The sequence below is a fragment of the Vulpes lagopus genome, chromosome 11 (assembly GCF_018345385.1).
Source record: "Vulpes lagopus strain Blue_001 chromosome 11, ASM1834538v1, whole genome shotgun sequence".
Lineage (NCBI taxonomy): Eukaryota > Metazoa > Chordata > Mammalia > Carnivora > Canidae > Vulpes > Vulpes lagopus.
The window spans coordinates 36,233,271-36,246,781 of NC_054834.1; the positions used below are offsets into that span (position 1 = coordinate 36,233,271).

The 13,511-nt window shown below is 38.5% G+C and overlaps 1 protein-coding gene across 1 annotated transcript in view; it reads right to left on the bottom strand.

Moving 5' to 3' along the window:
• Positions 1-1,156: 1,156 nt before the first annotated feature.
• Positions 1,157-13,511, bottom strand: part of SPATA17 (spermatogenesis associated 17) — a 206,349-nt gene continuing 193,994 nt past the window's right edge. The window contains exon 11 of the mRNA XM_041773453.1: positions 1,157-2,193. The gene's annotated coding sequence lies outside the window, so the exon portion shown is untranslated. The remainder of the gene's footprint in view (positions 2,194-13,511) is intronic.

The following is a 13,511-nucleotide window of genomic DNA, read 5'->3' on the forward strand; positions in this document are numbered from 1 at the left end:
TAAAAGGACTGTGAAAAAGCATCAGGGAGAAATGTTGACCTATGTAGTTTTGACAATAGAGCTTCAGTCATTGGAAGGTCTGACTTAGATTTACACAGAATGCAGGGGGTTAGTGTGCCACCTTTTCACTGCTCAAGGACTGAAGAAAATTTGATTTTCCTCCCAAGTGAACTGTGCGTTGGAACACACAAAACAGTCTTCCTAAGAGGCTTTTAGCATGGCTATTCCTCGAAGAGGGCTTCTCACCACTCAGCATGGATGAAGATTGGACTAAGCGGTCATGTATGTGGTCATTGGTGCTGGTGCCCAATGTGTCAAAGCCGATATTTAACCCTGGACATTACTTTGTCATTTTTTTTTTTTTGTTGTTTTTTTGCAGATTTTCCATCACTTTTTTTTTTTTTTTTGCTGTTTCTATAAGTGGTGTTATCACTGAATTGTTCTGCCCTGAAAAGATCTAAACATTATGGTTTGTAATTAAATAGCAGCAAAGCAAAACAAATGCAGCCACTGAGATCTAAGGTACCTCGAACTCCATAAGATAAGCACGGTAATTATTCTGCGTATAAACAGTACTTGGGAGGCAGGCAGGTCAAAGACAGCCAAGCCAAAGCAGGACTGCTGAATTTTGAGTTTCAGAGTTCGTTTCCAGCTTCTGAAGCACCCTTGGTTTTGTTGACCTTCATTATTTCTATTTTTTGGAACCATACCGATGCTCAAGAGGCTGGGAAGAATTACCTGTGGCTTGTACAGTTGTGAAAGTTTTAATTATATTTACATTCTCATATGTCATTTCTTCCCATTCTCCATGAATTTTTTTAAATAACATCTTATACAATTTGTTTACTATGTATGTATGTTTTCATTTTTTTATTATCTTGGAACACTTTTCAGATTGTCAGAACAGTCACCAAGATAGTGCAGAAAATTCCTGGATCACCCAGCTTTGTCTAATGTAATATTTGACATAATTGCACTGCACTTGCTAAAACTAAGACATTAACACTGACACAACGCCACTAAGCTACAAACCATTCGAATTCCCCAGTTTTTCTATGAAGGTCCTTTTTCTTTTCTTTTTTTTTTTTACTCCCAGACTTGAAGGTCCTTTTTCTATGCCAAGATCCAATTCAGGATCCCACACTGCATCATGTCTCCGTTGTTTTCCTCTAATCTGTGATTGTTTCTTCGCCCTTTTCCATCCCTTTGACATCTTAGAAGGCTGCTGGTCGGAAGCTTTACAGAACACCTCTCCATTTTATTTTATAATGGGCTCATAAGTTTTGGGGAAAAATAATAGAGATGTAAAGTACACATCGTATCAGAGAGCACATGAAATCAATATAATTTATTCCAAGTGATGTTAATCTTGATTATCTGGTTATAGTGGTGCCTGCCAGCTTTCTCCACTATAAAGTTACTAGTTTCCCTTTGCATATTCTATCCTTTGGAAGTGAGTCATTAAGTCCGGCTGACACAGGGTAAGGGAATTAAGCTTCATCTCCTAGAGGAGGAAATATCTATTTCCTATATTATTCCAGATTCTTCTATAACAAAAATTGTTTGTTCTTCTCCATTTACATATTTATGTCGTATCTATGCATTATTTTTTGGATTATAGTCCATTACTGTCATTATTACTTGGTCCCTCCAATCATCCTAGTTGGGGCACCTCGGGATTCTTTCAGAGGTTGATCCCTATATTCTTTTGCCATGATCTCCCCTTGGTTTTTTCCAGCACTCCCTTTGCTTTTGTCACTACAACACTACAGTTCTACAGGATGCTCTTGTATTTCTTTGGCTCAAGCATAGAACCATCCATTTTTCCAAGGATACCTTGTTCCTGTTGTTCGAGAATGTTTAAAAACCAAGCCCTGGGCACTGGGAGTGCTCAGGGCTACCAACGTATCTTTGCTTCTAGGCCATCTCAGGAGAAGGGCTAAAATGGTCTATGTATAAACACCTAGCTCAATTTCTGTATTTATCTATGTATATATATGTTAACATAAATCATACCTGTATCTCCACCTCTAAGCCACCACACAGGTGTTATTCTAAGCTTTCCCCCACTTGTGCCTGCTTATTTGTAACTTGTTTCTTTAACATCGAAAAAGCTGGCTTCCATCATTTCCAATTTATTTAAACAGCTTGAGTATACATGTAGATTAATTCCAGATTGATAAAAGCATGCCCCTATGAGAAAAAAAAAAATTATCACCCAGAGTCACTTTGTTTATTCACAGTTTTCCTTCTTTATGTTTACAGTGTGCAGTCAAAACACCATTTTTCCAAAGTTAATTATATTGACTCCTTTTCCCCAATCCTTTTATTGTGCCATATTATTATAATGAAATCAAGTACAATCTTCATTCTATTGTAGGATCTCCAACATTTTAGTTGATTTTTTTTTAACTCATACACAGGTTACTCTTTTTTACATACAGTTCTGCGGGTTTTAATAAATTCATAGTTATATAACCACCTACACAGCACAAGAGAGCACAAAAGAGTTCTATCACCGTAAGATTCCCCTGTGTGACTGCTTTATATTTAATCTCTCTTCTTCCTCCATTTCCCAGAAACCACTGATTTGCTCCCATCCCTACAATTTTCCCTTTTCTCTAATGTCACATAAATAGAACCAATTACCCACTCTATACCATTTTGGTTCTACTTTCTTTCACTCAGCAAAATGCATTTAAGAGTCTTCCACATTGTTGCATGAATTAGGTAACTAATCTTTTTTATTGCTGAGTAGTACTCCGTTATACGGATGTGCTATCCATTCACTTGTTAAAAGACATCTTGGTTATTTTCCAATTTTGGTGATTAGGAATCAAATTACAGGAAGCATTCACATACAGGTTTTGGTGTAGACACGTTTTCCACTCATTTGGGTGGATATACTTACTTGGAGATAAATTCAATTCACTTGGGAATGGGATCGTTGGGTCATATGTTAAGTACATATTTATATAAGAAGCTGCCAAACTGACTTCCAGAGCAGCAGTACCATTTTGCATTCCCAGAAGCAAGGAATGAGAGTTTCTGTTGATCTTCATTCTTGTCAGCATTTGGTATTGTCACTTTCTATGATCCTAATGTTTCTAAGAGGTATGTCGTAGTATTCCACTGTGGTTTTAGTTTGCATTTATCTAATGACAAATGATGTTGAGCATCATTTCATTTGCCAGCTTTATTATTTTCACTTGCCATCACTGTATCTTCTTTGGGGCAGTGTCTGGGTTTTGCCAAAGTTTAAGTTATATTGTTTTCTTATAAAATTAATTTCAATAAATATTTCCCTATTGGGACACCAGGGTGGCTCAGTTGGTTAAGCGTCTGCCTTTGGTTTGGGTCACGGTCTCGGGGTCTTGGGATGGAGCCCTGTGTCCGGCTCCCTGCTCATTGAGGAGTCTGCTTCTCCTGATGCCCCTCCCCCTGTTGGTGCTCTCTCTCCCTCTCCCTCTATCTATCTCTCTGAAGTAAATGAATATATAAATAAACTCTTTTAAAAAAACATTTCTTCATCAATATGACTTTTTATATAAATAATTTTTTTTTTTGCAAATCTTTTTCACCAGTGGGGAAGATATTCCAGTCAATTCTCATTGTTTATGGTAGTTATGTTCCAAAAAGTCATCACAGATGCTGAATGAGCAAATACTGAACCACTGCTCCCAGGGGGCAATCTGTACATATACATATATACCTCACATAGTTTATAATCTTAAATACTAAAAACAACTCATTCTGCTAGATTTTATTTTATTTTACACAAGAAAAAAGGAAGTTCCCAAACCTTAAGTATTTGATGGAAGGGTTGCACTGACAAGTACCAGAGCTGCACTTCCAACTCTCTGGGCCAACTGGTCACAGAGTGAGGCCTCCTTGCACCGCACCACCCTCTCCAGTCAGACCTGCCTCTCTCAACTCTGCATGGGAGCTGAGCCAAGGGGGAACTTCACCTTGCTCTACCTTGGCTGGGAAGGGCAACCTGCATGTTTCACCACTCCAAGCATGTCCACAAATGAGACTGAGAGAGCTGGGAGCACTGATTTGGGGGTTACAGATAGATTTTAGCAGTAGGTGAATTCACAAATACAGAATCCATGAATAATGAAGATGGACTCTACTTGGGAAGTTTCTGGAAACCAACTCAGGCACAAGATGCTATAAAGTAGTTTTGATGTAGAGCCTTATCTTGAAGAAGGTGTCTACATAAGGGCAAAAGTGTTAAACAAATATCTCTGCCAATCCCATTCTTGTCCATCTACTCTGCCTCATGGGATTCCACATACTTTGCATTAAAAATTTTTTTTCTAAATAATGAAAACTATAGTTCACTCTATTGCATGCAATTGAGGACCTAATATGTTAAAGCACTGTATATCTCACAAGCATGTGGTTCAACGCCTCAAAGTTCACATATTTGAAGGGTAAAGACACTCAGGGTGTCACCCACTACCTGCCTCTGTAGTCACGGTCTCATGTTAAAGAACTGCTCCAGCTGTCAGACGTTACCCCCCTGGCTTCTGGAGCCAGGATGCCCTGCGTCTTTTCTTTTTCCTACAGCAGAAGTACATCTATTAGTGGTGGAGTGACTGGGGATGACTGGAATGCACAGAAGCTGATTGATGGAGCATGGTGCATCTCTTAATTAAGCAGAAGCTACTAATAAAAATGAACTTACTGGATGATTTGTGGGGTCCTGGCCACACAGCCATATGTGCTTCACAGCAGTAGGAAACAGGAGTGGCACCCAGCTAGTACCAGCTTATAATGGAGATTATATTTTGTTGTAAAATAAATAAAGGGGGAAAATCTTTGTGCCCCCTCTTGGCTTTGCAGAATGAAAATGGAGAGGACCTGACATAACAAGGTGTTTGTATTATTTCTTAACCTCTTGCTTAGCTTCTCTGGTATTTGTGCCTTACTTCTGCCTTCCCCGACCAGAAAGCATGGGACTGGACCAGAAAGCATGGGGCTGGCCACAAAAGGAGTTATGCTTAGCTTCCCCAAGGCCCTTGAGTGGGGCCGCACGGAGGGAGTGAGCTGTGCACGGAGAGCGAGGGCCTGGGTGGCCAGGAAGAGGGTGAACCGGTGAGTATGCACTTACTTTGCTGCCTTTTGAGGAGTTTCAACTAATATATTCCATGGAAAGAACATTCTGTTTGTCCCAAGACAATTGTTATTCCAGAGAAACTCTACAATGTGGTCAGATTACATCAGCCTTCTCTTCTTCAAGGAGCTCCTTCAACCTCGCTTCCTCTATGACACCATCATAATTAAGTGCCTGCCTGACAGGGACACTCGTTCCTTTGGCTAACACCCTGGCTGACACTAACACACAGTGCTAATGGCTGGTGTGCTGCCCTCCATCCCTAGCTGTTCGTACTTTTGCTGTTGTATTTGTGGAGCAGAGAAGCTCAGTGCCATTCTGGAATTGTCATCTCCATTGGAAGGACTTAGATGGTAGGCTCTGGGCAGCCAAATTCTCAGGCAGACCTTCCTTGACTGCCCTACATCACAGTCTAGCCCTTCCCCTGTACCTCTACTATTGAGCACCCCCTCCCACACTGTTCATTTTACTTATTCCTTGTGGTCTCTCTCCCACTAAAATGTGAGTTCTGTGAAATCAGGAGTTTGGGTTTACTTTCATCTGTACCATATCCCCAGCTTGAAGAACAATGCCCAGCATAGTAGACTCAATAAATACCTCTTGAATGTAAAAAAAAAAAAAAAAAAAAAAAAGATATTTCCTAAAGTAATTTTTCGAAGGCAGAGGATATGGGTAGTTTCACACTATACAAGCTTTCACAATAAATGGTCCTTTAGTAAATGTCTCCAATGATAAACAGGAGGATTTGACTTTCATTTGTGGTGGTTGCCAAATATTTAGAGCAATAGACTTGCTGGTACTGCTCATGTCAGGAAGAACAGACTTTTTTTGGTGTTTTTTTCCCATCCAGATCCTTTCACAGTGAAATCTTGTGCAAAGCCCTCTTCTGACTCTCAGGTAAAAAGGTACAAGAGAATCAAAGCCCATCAATTTTTTATCCCAATTTTAAGTTCAGGCTACATTTGACTGCTCAAAGCTCAAAATGGTTGGTTTTTGGAAGAAGTCATGAACCCAAGTTAATGTCAACATTGTTTGGAATAAAGCTTGCTTTCCCTCCTTCCTCTCTCCTTTTCTTCCTTCCCTCCCTTCCTCCCTTCCTCCCTTCCTTCCTTCATCTCCTTCTCTCTCTCCCTCACCTTTCTGTTCTTCTTTTTTTCCCCTGTATATTGGTGATTAACATATAATATATATTCATAAACCGTGATGCGATGGTAGATCTGATCTGACATGACCTCCAAAGAGCAGCAGGACATGTGTGGGTTGAAGAATGATGGCTAGCCATAAATGTGCTATCTATCTCCATTGGGGCTAGAAGTCCTGTTCTATAGGCCATTTTCTTTTCAAAGGTCACATTTCTTTTAGTGCACCTCTAGTGAAGTTTCCGGTATTTCTGATTTTTTTGGACTACACTTTTATTATTAATTTTTTTGCAAAGGGATTATACAACAAATGTTTCTTCAGTGTTTATTATATAGAGAGCACTATGTTAGTTGCTAGAAGCAGAGTAACATATGATCCCACCCTCTTGACCAAAAATCAAGTCTTGAATTTTATTTGAGGCCCGGCAAATATTAAAGGGGGATACTTACACTAGTAACATACTTAGCTTTGAGGGGCTTGTAGTCTTGGTAGGAGGCTTAGAGTCACATTTAGAGTGAGAAAACAACAAGAACAATACAAATTGCTGTAGTTGGGAGGGCTACTATTTGAAGTTCAGGATTTAGAGAAGCACTCTGCATGCAGGGAACTTCAGGAGATTTCAAAAAATATGAAATATGGTCTATGGGTATTTACTACTTTATACTCTAAAAAATAAGATGACCTAAATAGCCAAATGATTTTTTTTGCATAATTTGCTCTGTAATGCGATGAACAGAAGACATGAATAGACATTTTTCCAAAGAAGACATACAGATGGTCAACAGACACATGAAATGATGTTCAACATCAGTCACGATCGGGGAAATACAAATCAAAACTACAATGAGATATCACCTTGCACCAGTCAGAATGACTAAAATCAGCAGCACAGGAAACAATGGGGAACAAAGGGGAACCTTATTACAATTCTCAAGCTACTTTTAACCCATTTTCTCACACTTAACTTGAACTTCTTAAAAGAAGAGAGAGAAGAAAGGAAAGGGAAAATAACGAGTACTACTTCTAAACATGGAAGGTCAATATATCTAGATTAAATGAGGTACTGAGGCCAAGTAAAGAGAGCTAGAAAATAAACAAGGATGGAGGAAAGATACCAGGACCAAAATGTTAAAACAAAATTTCTACTAGCTGTGTGCGTGCACTTCTAGTTACTCAGGCCAACTCAGACTCTAGGTTCATAGGTAGTGTTTACTGCTTTTCATTTTAACCTTTTTATTTTTTCTTCATTATTATTGAAGTGTGATTGACGTACAGGATCATATTAGTTTCAGGTGTACAGCATAGTGACTTGACATTTGTATACGTTACATATTGATCACCCCAATAAGTCCTGTTACTGTCATCATAAAAAGCTAATACAGTATTATTTATGGCATTTTTCATGCTGTACATCACATCCCCATGATTTACTTATTTTATAACTAGAAGTTTGTACCTCTTGATCCCCTTCACCCATTTTACCCACTGCCCTCCTTTACCCCCCAAACCTCTTCCCTCTGACAATCACCACTCTGTTACCTCTGTATCTATGAGTCTGGGCTTTATTTTGTTTTGTTCATTTGTTTGCTTTGTTTTTTAGATTCCACTTTTAAGTGAAATGATACAGCATTTGTTTTTCTCTGTCTGACTTACTACATTAGCATAATACCCTGAGGACCATCCATGTTGTTGCAAGTAGCAAGATTTTATTCTTTTTTTATGGCTGAGTAGTATCTAGACTGCAAAGAACATAGGGGTGCATCTATCTTTTTCAAATTAGTGTTTTTGTCTTCTTCAGGCACCCAGAAGTAGAAAGGCAGGTAGTTCTATTTTTAATTTTTTGAGGAACCTCCATATGATTTTCCATAGTAGTTGCACCAATTTACATTCCTACCAATAGTGTGTGCTTCCTTTTCTCCACATCCTCACCAATACCTGTCATTTCCAGTAGTTTTGATGATAGCCATTTTGACAGGTGGGAGGTCATATTTCGTTGTGGTTTTGACATGCATTTCCCTGATGATTAATGAGGTCAAGTATCTTTTCATGTGTCTGTTGGCCATCTGGACATCTTTAGAAAAATGTCTGTAAACATTCTCTTCCTGTTTTTTATCCAGATTCTTTTGTTTTGGGGTTTATTTTGTTTTGTTTTTGGTTACTGAGTTGTACGACTCCTTTATATACTTTGGCTATCACCCTTATCGGATACAGGATTTGCCAACATCATCTTCCATTCAGGGGGCTGTCTTATCATTTTGTTGAGTTTCCTTTGCTGTGCAGAAGCTTTTTGGTTTGAGGTGGCCCCATTTGTCTATTTTTACTTGTGATGTCTTTGCCTTTGGAGTCAAATCCAAAAAATATTGCCTAAGACTGATGTCAAGGAGTTACTGCCTTGTTTTCTTCTAGGAATTTTATTGTTTCAGGTCTTACATTCAAGTCTTTAATCCATTTTGAGTTAATAATTGTATATGGTAAAAGACAGTGCTCCAGTTTCATTATTTCGCATGGAGCTGCCCAGTTTTCTTAACACCTTTTATCGAAGAGACTGTCCCGTCTCCATTGTATATTCTTGCTTCCTTTGTTGATTATCTTTTTTTAAAGATTTTATTTATTTATTCATGAGTGACAGAGAGAGAGAGAAAGAGAGAGAGAGAGAGAGAGAGAGAGAGAGAGAGGCAGAGACATAGGCAGAAGGAGAAGCAGGCTCCATGCAGGGAGGAGCCTCCATCCTGGAGGAATGGATGGAGGATGGAGGATGCATCCTAGGTCTCCAGGATCACGCCCCGGGCTGCAGGCGGTGCTAAACTGCTGCACCACGGGGGCTGCCCTGTTGTAGGTTATTTGAACTTATATGCATGGGCTCATTTCTGGGCTCTCTATTCTGTTCCATTGATATACATGTCTGCTTTTAACCCCATACCATACTGTTTTAATTACTATAATTTGTAGTATAGTTTGAAATCAGATCCTGGCATCTCTGGTTTTGTTCTTCTCAAGATTGCCTAGGCTATTTAGGGTTTTTGTAGTTCCTTAGAATTGTTTGTTCTAGTTCTGTGGAAAATGCAACTGGGATTTTGATAGGGAATGCATTGAATCTGTAAATTAATTTGGGTAGTATCCCCATTTTAACAATGTATATATATATATATTTTAAAGATTTTTATTTACTCATGAGAGACACAGGGAGAGAGAGATCCAGAGACACAGGCAGAGGGAGGAGGCTCCATTCAGGGAGCCCGACATGGGACTTGATCCTGGGTCTCCAGGATCACGCCCTGGACTGAAGGTGGCGCTAAACCGCTGAGCCACCGGGCTGCCCCCATTTTAACAATATTAATTCTTCCAATCCATGAGCACCAGATATCTTTCCATTTATTTGTGTCTTCTTCGATTTCTTTTGTCAGTGTCTGATAGTTTTCAGTATACAGGTCTTGGTTAAACCCTTGGTTACACCCTCTTGGTTGGTATTTTATTCTTTTTGATGCAATTGTAAATGGTCTTTTTTTTCTTGATTTCTCTTTCTGATAGTTTGTTATTAGTGTATAGAAATGCCACATGTTTTTGCATATTTATTTTGCATCTTACAACTTCATTGAATTCATTTATTAGTTCTTTTTTTTTAATTTTTATTTACTTAGTCACACAGAGAGAGAGAGAGAGGCAGAGACAAAGGCAGAGGGAGAAGAAGGCTCCATGCACCGGGAGCCTGACGTGGGACTCGATCCCGGGTCCCCAGGATCGCGCCCTGGGCCAAAGGCAGGCGCCAAACCGCTGCGGCACCCAGGGATCCCTCATTTATTAGTTCTAACAGTGTTTTTGGTTTAATGTTTCCCATATATAGATCAAGTCATCTTCAAATAATGACAGTTTTACTTTGTCCTAATTTGGATGCTTTTTATTTAATTTTTGTCCTTGTCTAACTTCTATGGCTAGGATTTCCAATACTATTTTGAATAAAAATGGTGAGAGTGGACATCCTTGTCTTGTTCCTAATCTTAGAAGAAAAGTTTCAGCTTTTCACCATTGAGTATGGTATATAATACATGGCCTTTATTATGTTGAGGTATGTTCCTCAATATCTACTTTGGTGGAATTTTTTTAAAAATCATAAATACCTGTTATATCTTGTCAAATGCTTTTTCTGCATTTATCCAGATGATTGCATGATTTTTATCTTTCATTTTGTTAATGTGGCATATCATATTGATTGATTTGCAGATGGTGAACCATCCTTGCATCCTAGAATAAATCTTACTTGATCATGGTATAAGACCCTTTTAATGTATTGTTGAATTTGGTTTTGTTGAGGATTTTTTAATCTATATTTATCAGGGATATTGGTCTGTAATTTTTTTCTTTCTTTCTTTCTTTCTTTCTTTCTTTCTTTCTTTCTTTCTTTCTTCTTTCTTTCTTTCTTTCTTTCTTTCTTTCTTTCTTTCTTTCTTTCTTTCTTTCTTTCTTCTTTCTTTCTTTCTTTCCTTTCTTCTTTCTTTCTCCTTTTCCTTCCTTCCTTTCTTCCTTTCTTCCTACCTTCCTTCCTTCCTTCTTCTCTCTTCTCCCCTCTCCCATTCTGTGTGTGTGTGTGTGTGTGTGTGTGTGTGTGTGTGTTACCTATGTCTGGTTTTAGTATCTGGGTAATCCTGGTCTTGTAGAGTAAGTTTGTTAGTGTACCCTCCTATTCAATTTTTTTGGAAGAGTTTGAGAAGGACAGGTATTAAATCTTTGAATATTTGATAGAATTCAGTGGAGCCATCTAGTTCTGAACTTTTGCTTATTAGGAGATTTTTGATTACTGATTCAACCTCCTTACTAGTTCCTTCTATTCTGATTTTTGTTCATCTTTTTCAAAGAACTAGCTCTTAGTTTTAACCCTTTTCCTTATTTTTCAACTGATTGTATTGTTAGTTTCTGGAAGGCAGGGACCCTAATAGACTAACTTATTTCTAGTATGATGAATAAGTGTGACTCTTCTCACAACTGGGGACATTCTCTTAAATACAAAGTTGATATTAAAATATGTCACTGGAATATGAAAATAGGGAACTTCTCAAGGTGAAACAGGCTCTAATCTTCATTAGAAACTGGAAAAGTGGGGCTCTGGCCACTGCAGTGGACCAGGGATGTCTATTACTGCAGGGACCACTTGAGCTCTGATTCTAGAAACTCTCCAAGTGTCTTTCTGTCCTTGATGTGGTTTCTCAAGTATATATGCCATCTATTCATCTGCACGGCAGGGAGATTTCTCTGTATAGGTTAGGAACTTGACTTTTTGCAACAATTCTATCATATATGAGTCTGGGAAACATTAATTCTCTATTCCAAGGCTAATTAACTCCTGGATAAGCAAAGCATCAAGTGTCCCAACTTCCTAGAGGGCAAGTCATGGTGCATTGTGAAAAGATCATGGTCCTTGGAGTCAGATCTACCTAGATTTGAGTTCTGGTTCTATTTCTAATTAGGTATGGCATCTTGAACAAACTGTTTACTTTTATCTGCAAAAGTGATTATTATGAAAATTGAAAGTAAAAGGTACAAAAAGCATACATCTAAAAGCCTATGCTATTGTAGATAATAAAGGGCAGTTTCCTTATCTCAACAAATCCAGGAAACAAGCAAGTCTTTTCTGTAAAGGGCTGGATAGTAAATATTTAGGCTTTGTGGAAAATACAGTCTCTGTCATAAGTACTGGTCTCTGCAACTGTCCTGCAAAAGCAGCTTTAGACAATACGTAACTGAAAAAGCTTGACTCATAAAACCTAATTTACAAAAATAGGCAGCTTGCCAGGTTGGCAAGCAGCACTTCTCAAACTTGAATTCCCTCAAACTTGAAGGGATCTTGTGAAAATGCAGATTCTATCCTGTAGGTGTAACCGGGGCCTGATTTTGCATCTCTAACAGGCTTCCAGGTACAATACAGAGAACACATAAGGTAAAGGTAACTTAGGAAATTTTTATGATCATCGGACCATTATATTTATTTCATTTATCTACTTCGGTAGGGTGCTAAGTCCTTTTGGACTCCTATAACAAAATACCATATACTGGGTGGTTTAAACAACAAAAACATTACTTTCTCATGGTTCTGGAGGCTGGGAGGTCCATGAACAAGGCAGTGGGAAATTCAGTGTCTGATGAGGGCCTTGGTCCTGGTTCATAGAAAACTATCTTCTGGCTGTGTCCTCATGTGGCTGAAGGAATGAAGGAGCACTCTGGGATTCCTTCTAGAAGGGTATTAATCCTCCAAAGGCACCACATCCAAATACCATCCCATGGGGAATATGTTTCAAATATGAATCTGGGGGGACACATTGTCTGTAGCAGTTGTCAACTTCTCAAAATCTTCAACTAGCTCATATTAATATACTTTTACCATTTCTAACTCCATGCATCCTTGATGATCTGATTTGAGTCTTGAACTTCAGTTTTAGTAAGTTGTTTTGTTTTTTATTTTTTAAGTTTTAGTGAGTTTTAATGCTAATTTTACTTAGACTAAGAGCAATTCTTCCCTGGTTAGAGTCTGTGTCATTCTCTCATTTTTATAATAAATGAGCTCTTAACTGATTGGGATTGGTCTAGAATTACACAAACTGGCCATTACATCTCTCTTTCCATGGTGATGTTTAATGATATACTCTCTCAGTCTACTCTGGAGTAATGACTTCCTATGATGGCCTTCTATACCATTTGTAAAGATGCCATTTTATAAAACCAGTGAAGGAAATACCAATTGGCTGGAAGCAGATGGCAGGTAGTAGATGCTAATTGGCCTTGCCTAATGCTGAGTCAAATTTAGCTGCTCAACTAGGGACTGATTGTCTTGCTCTTTGAGTAGAAAATCTTTCTCTAAGGGCATGGCAGTGATGGCTTTCAAACTCATTTTGGCTTCCTGTGGGCAGAAGCTTGCTCCTGCAGAGAGCTGGAATACCAGCTCAAAACATGACTATGTCCTAGCATTCATCCCAAATAACTTTAGTATAATACACTAAAATCCACCCTCAATCTGAAACTTAACTGAAGTGTGCAATTAAAATGTTCTGTCTACTAAAACATTCTAGTTTGCTTTTGCAGCCTAATCTGCTGAGTTTATTTTGGTTGTGGCTTATCTTCTGATTTTAGGAGTATTACAACAAAAACCCAGCATCTTTGTGAGTTCATATCTAAACTCGAACTATCCAGAAAAATAAAGGAGTACACTTTCTGTTTTTTTCTAGGCTTGGAGACTCCCTAAACCTTAGTAACATTTTCGTTT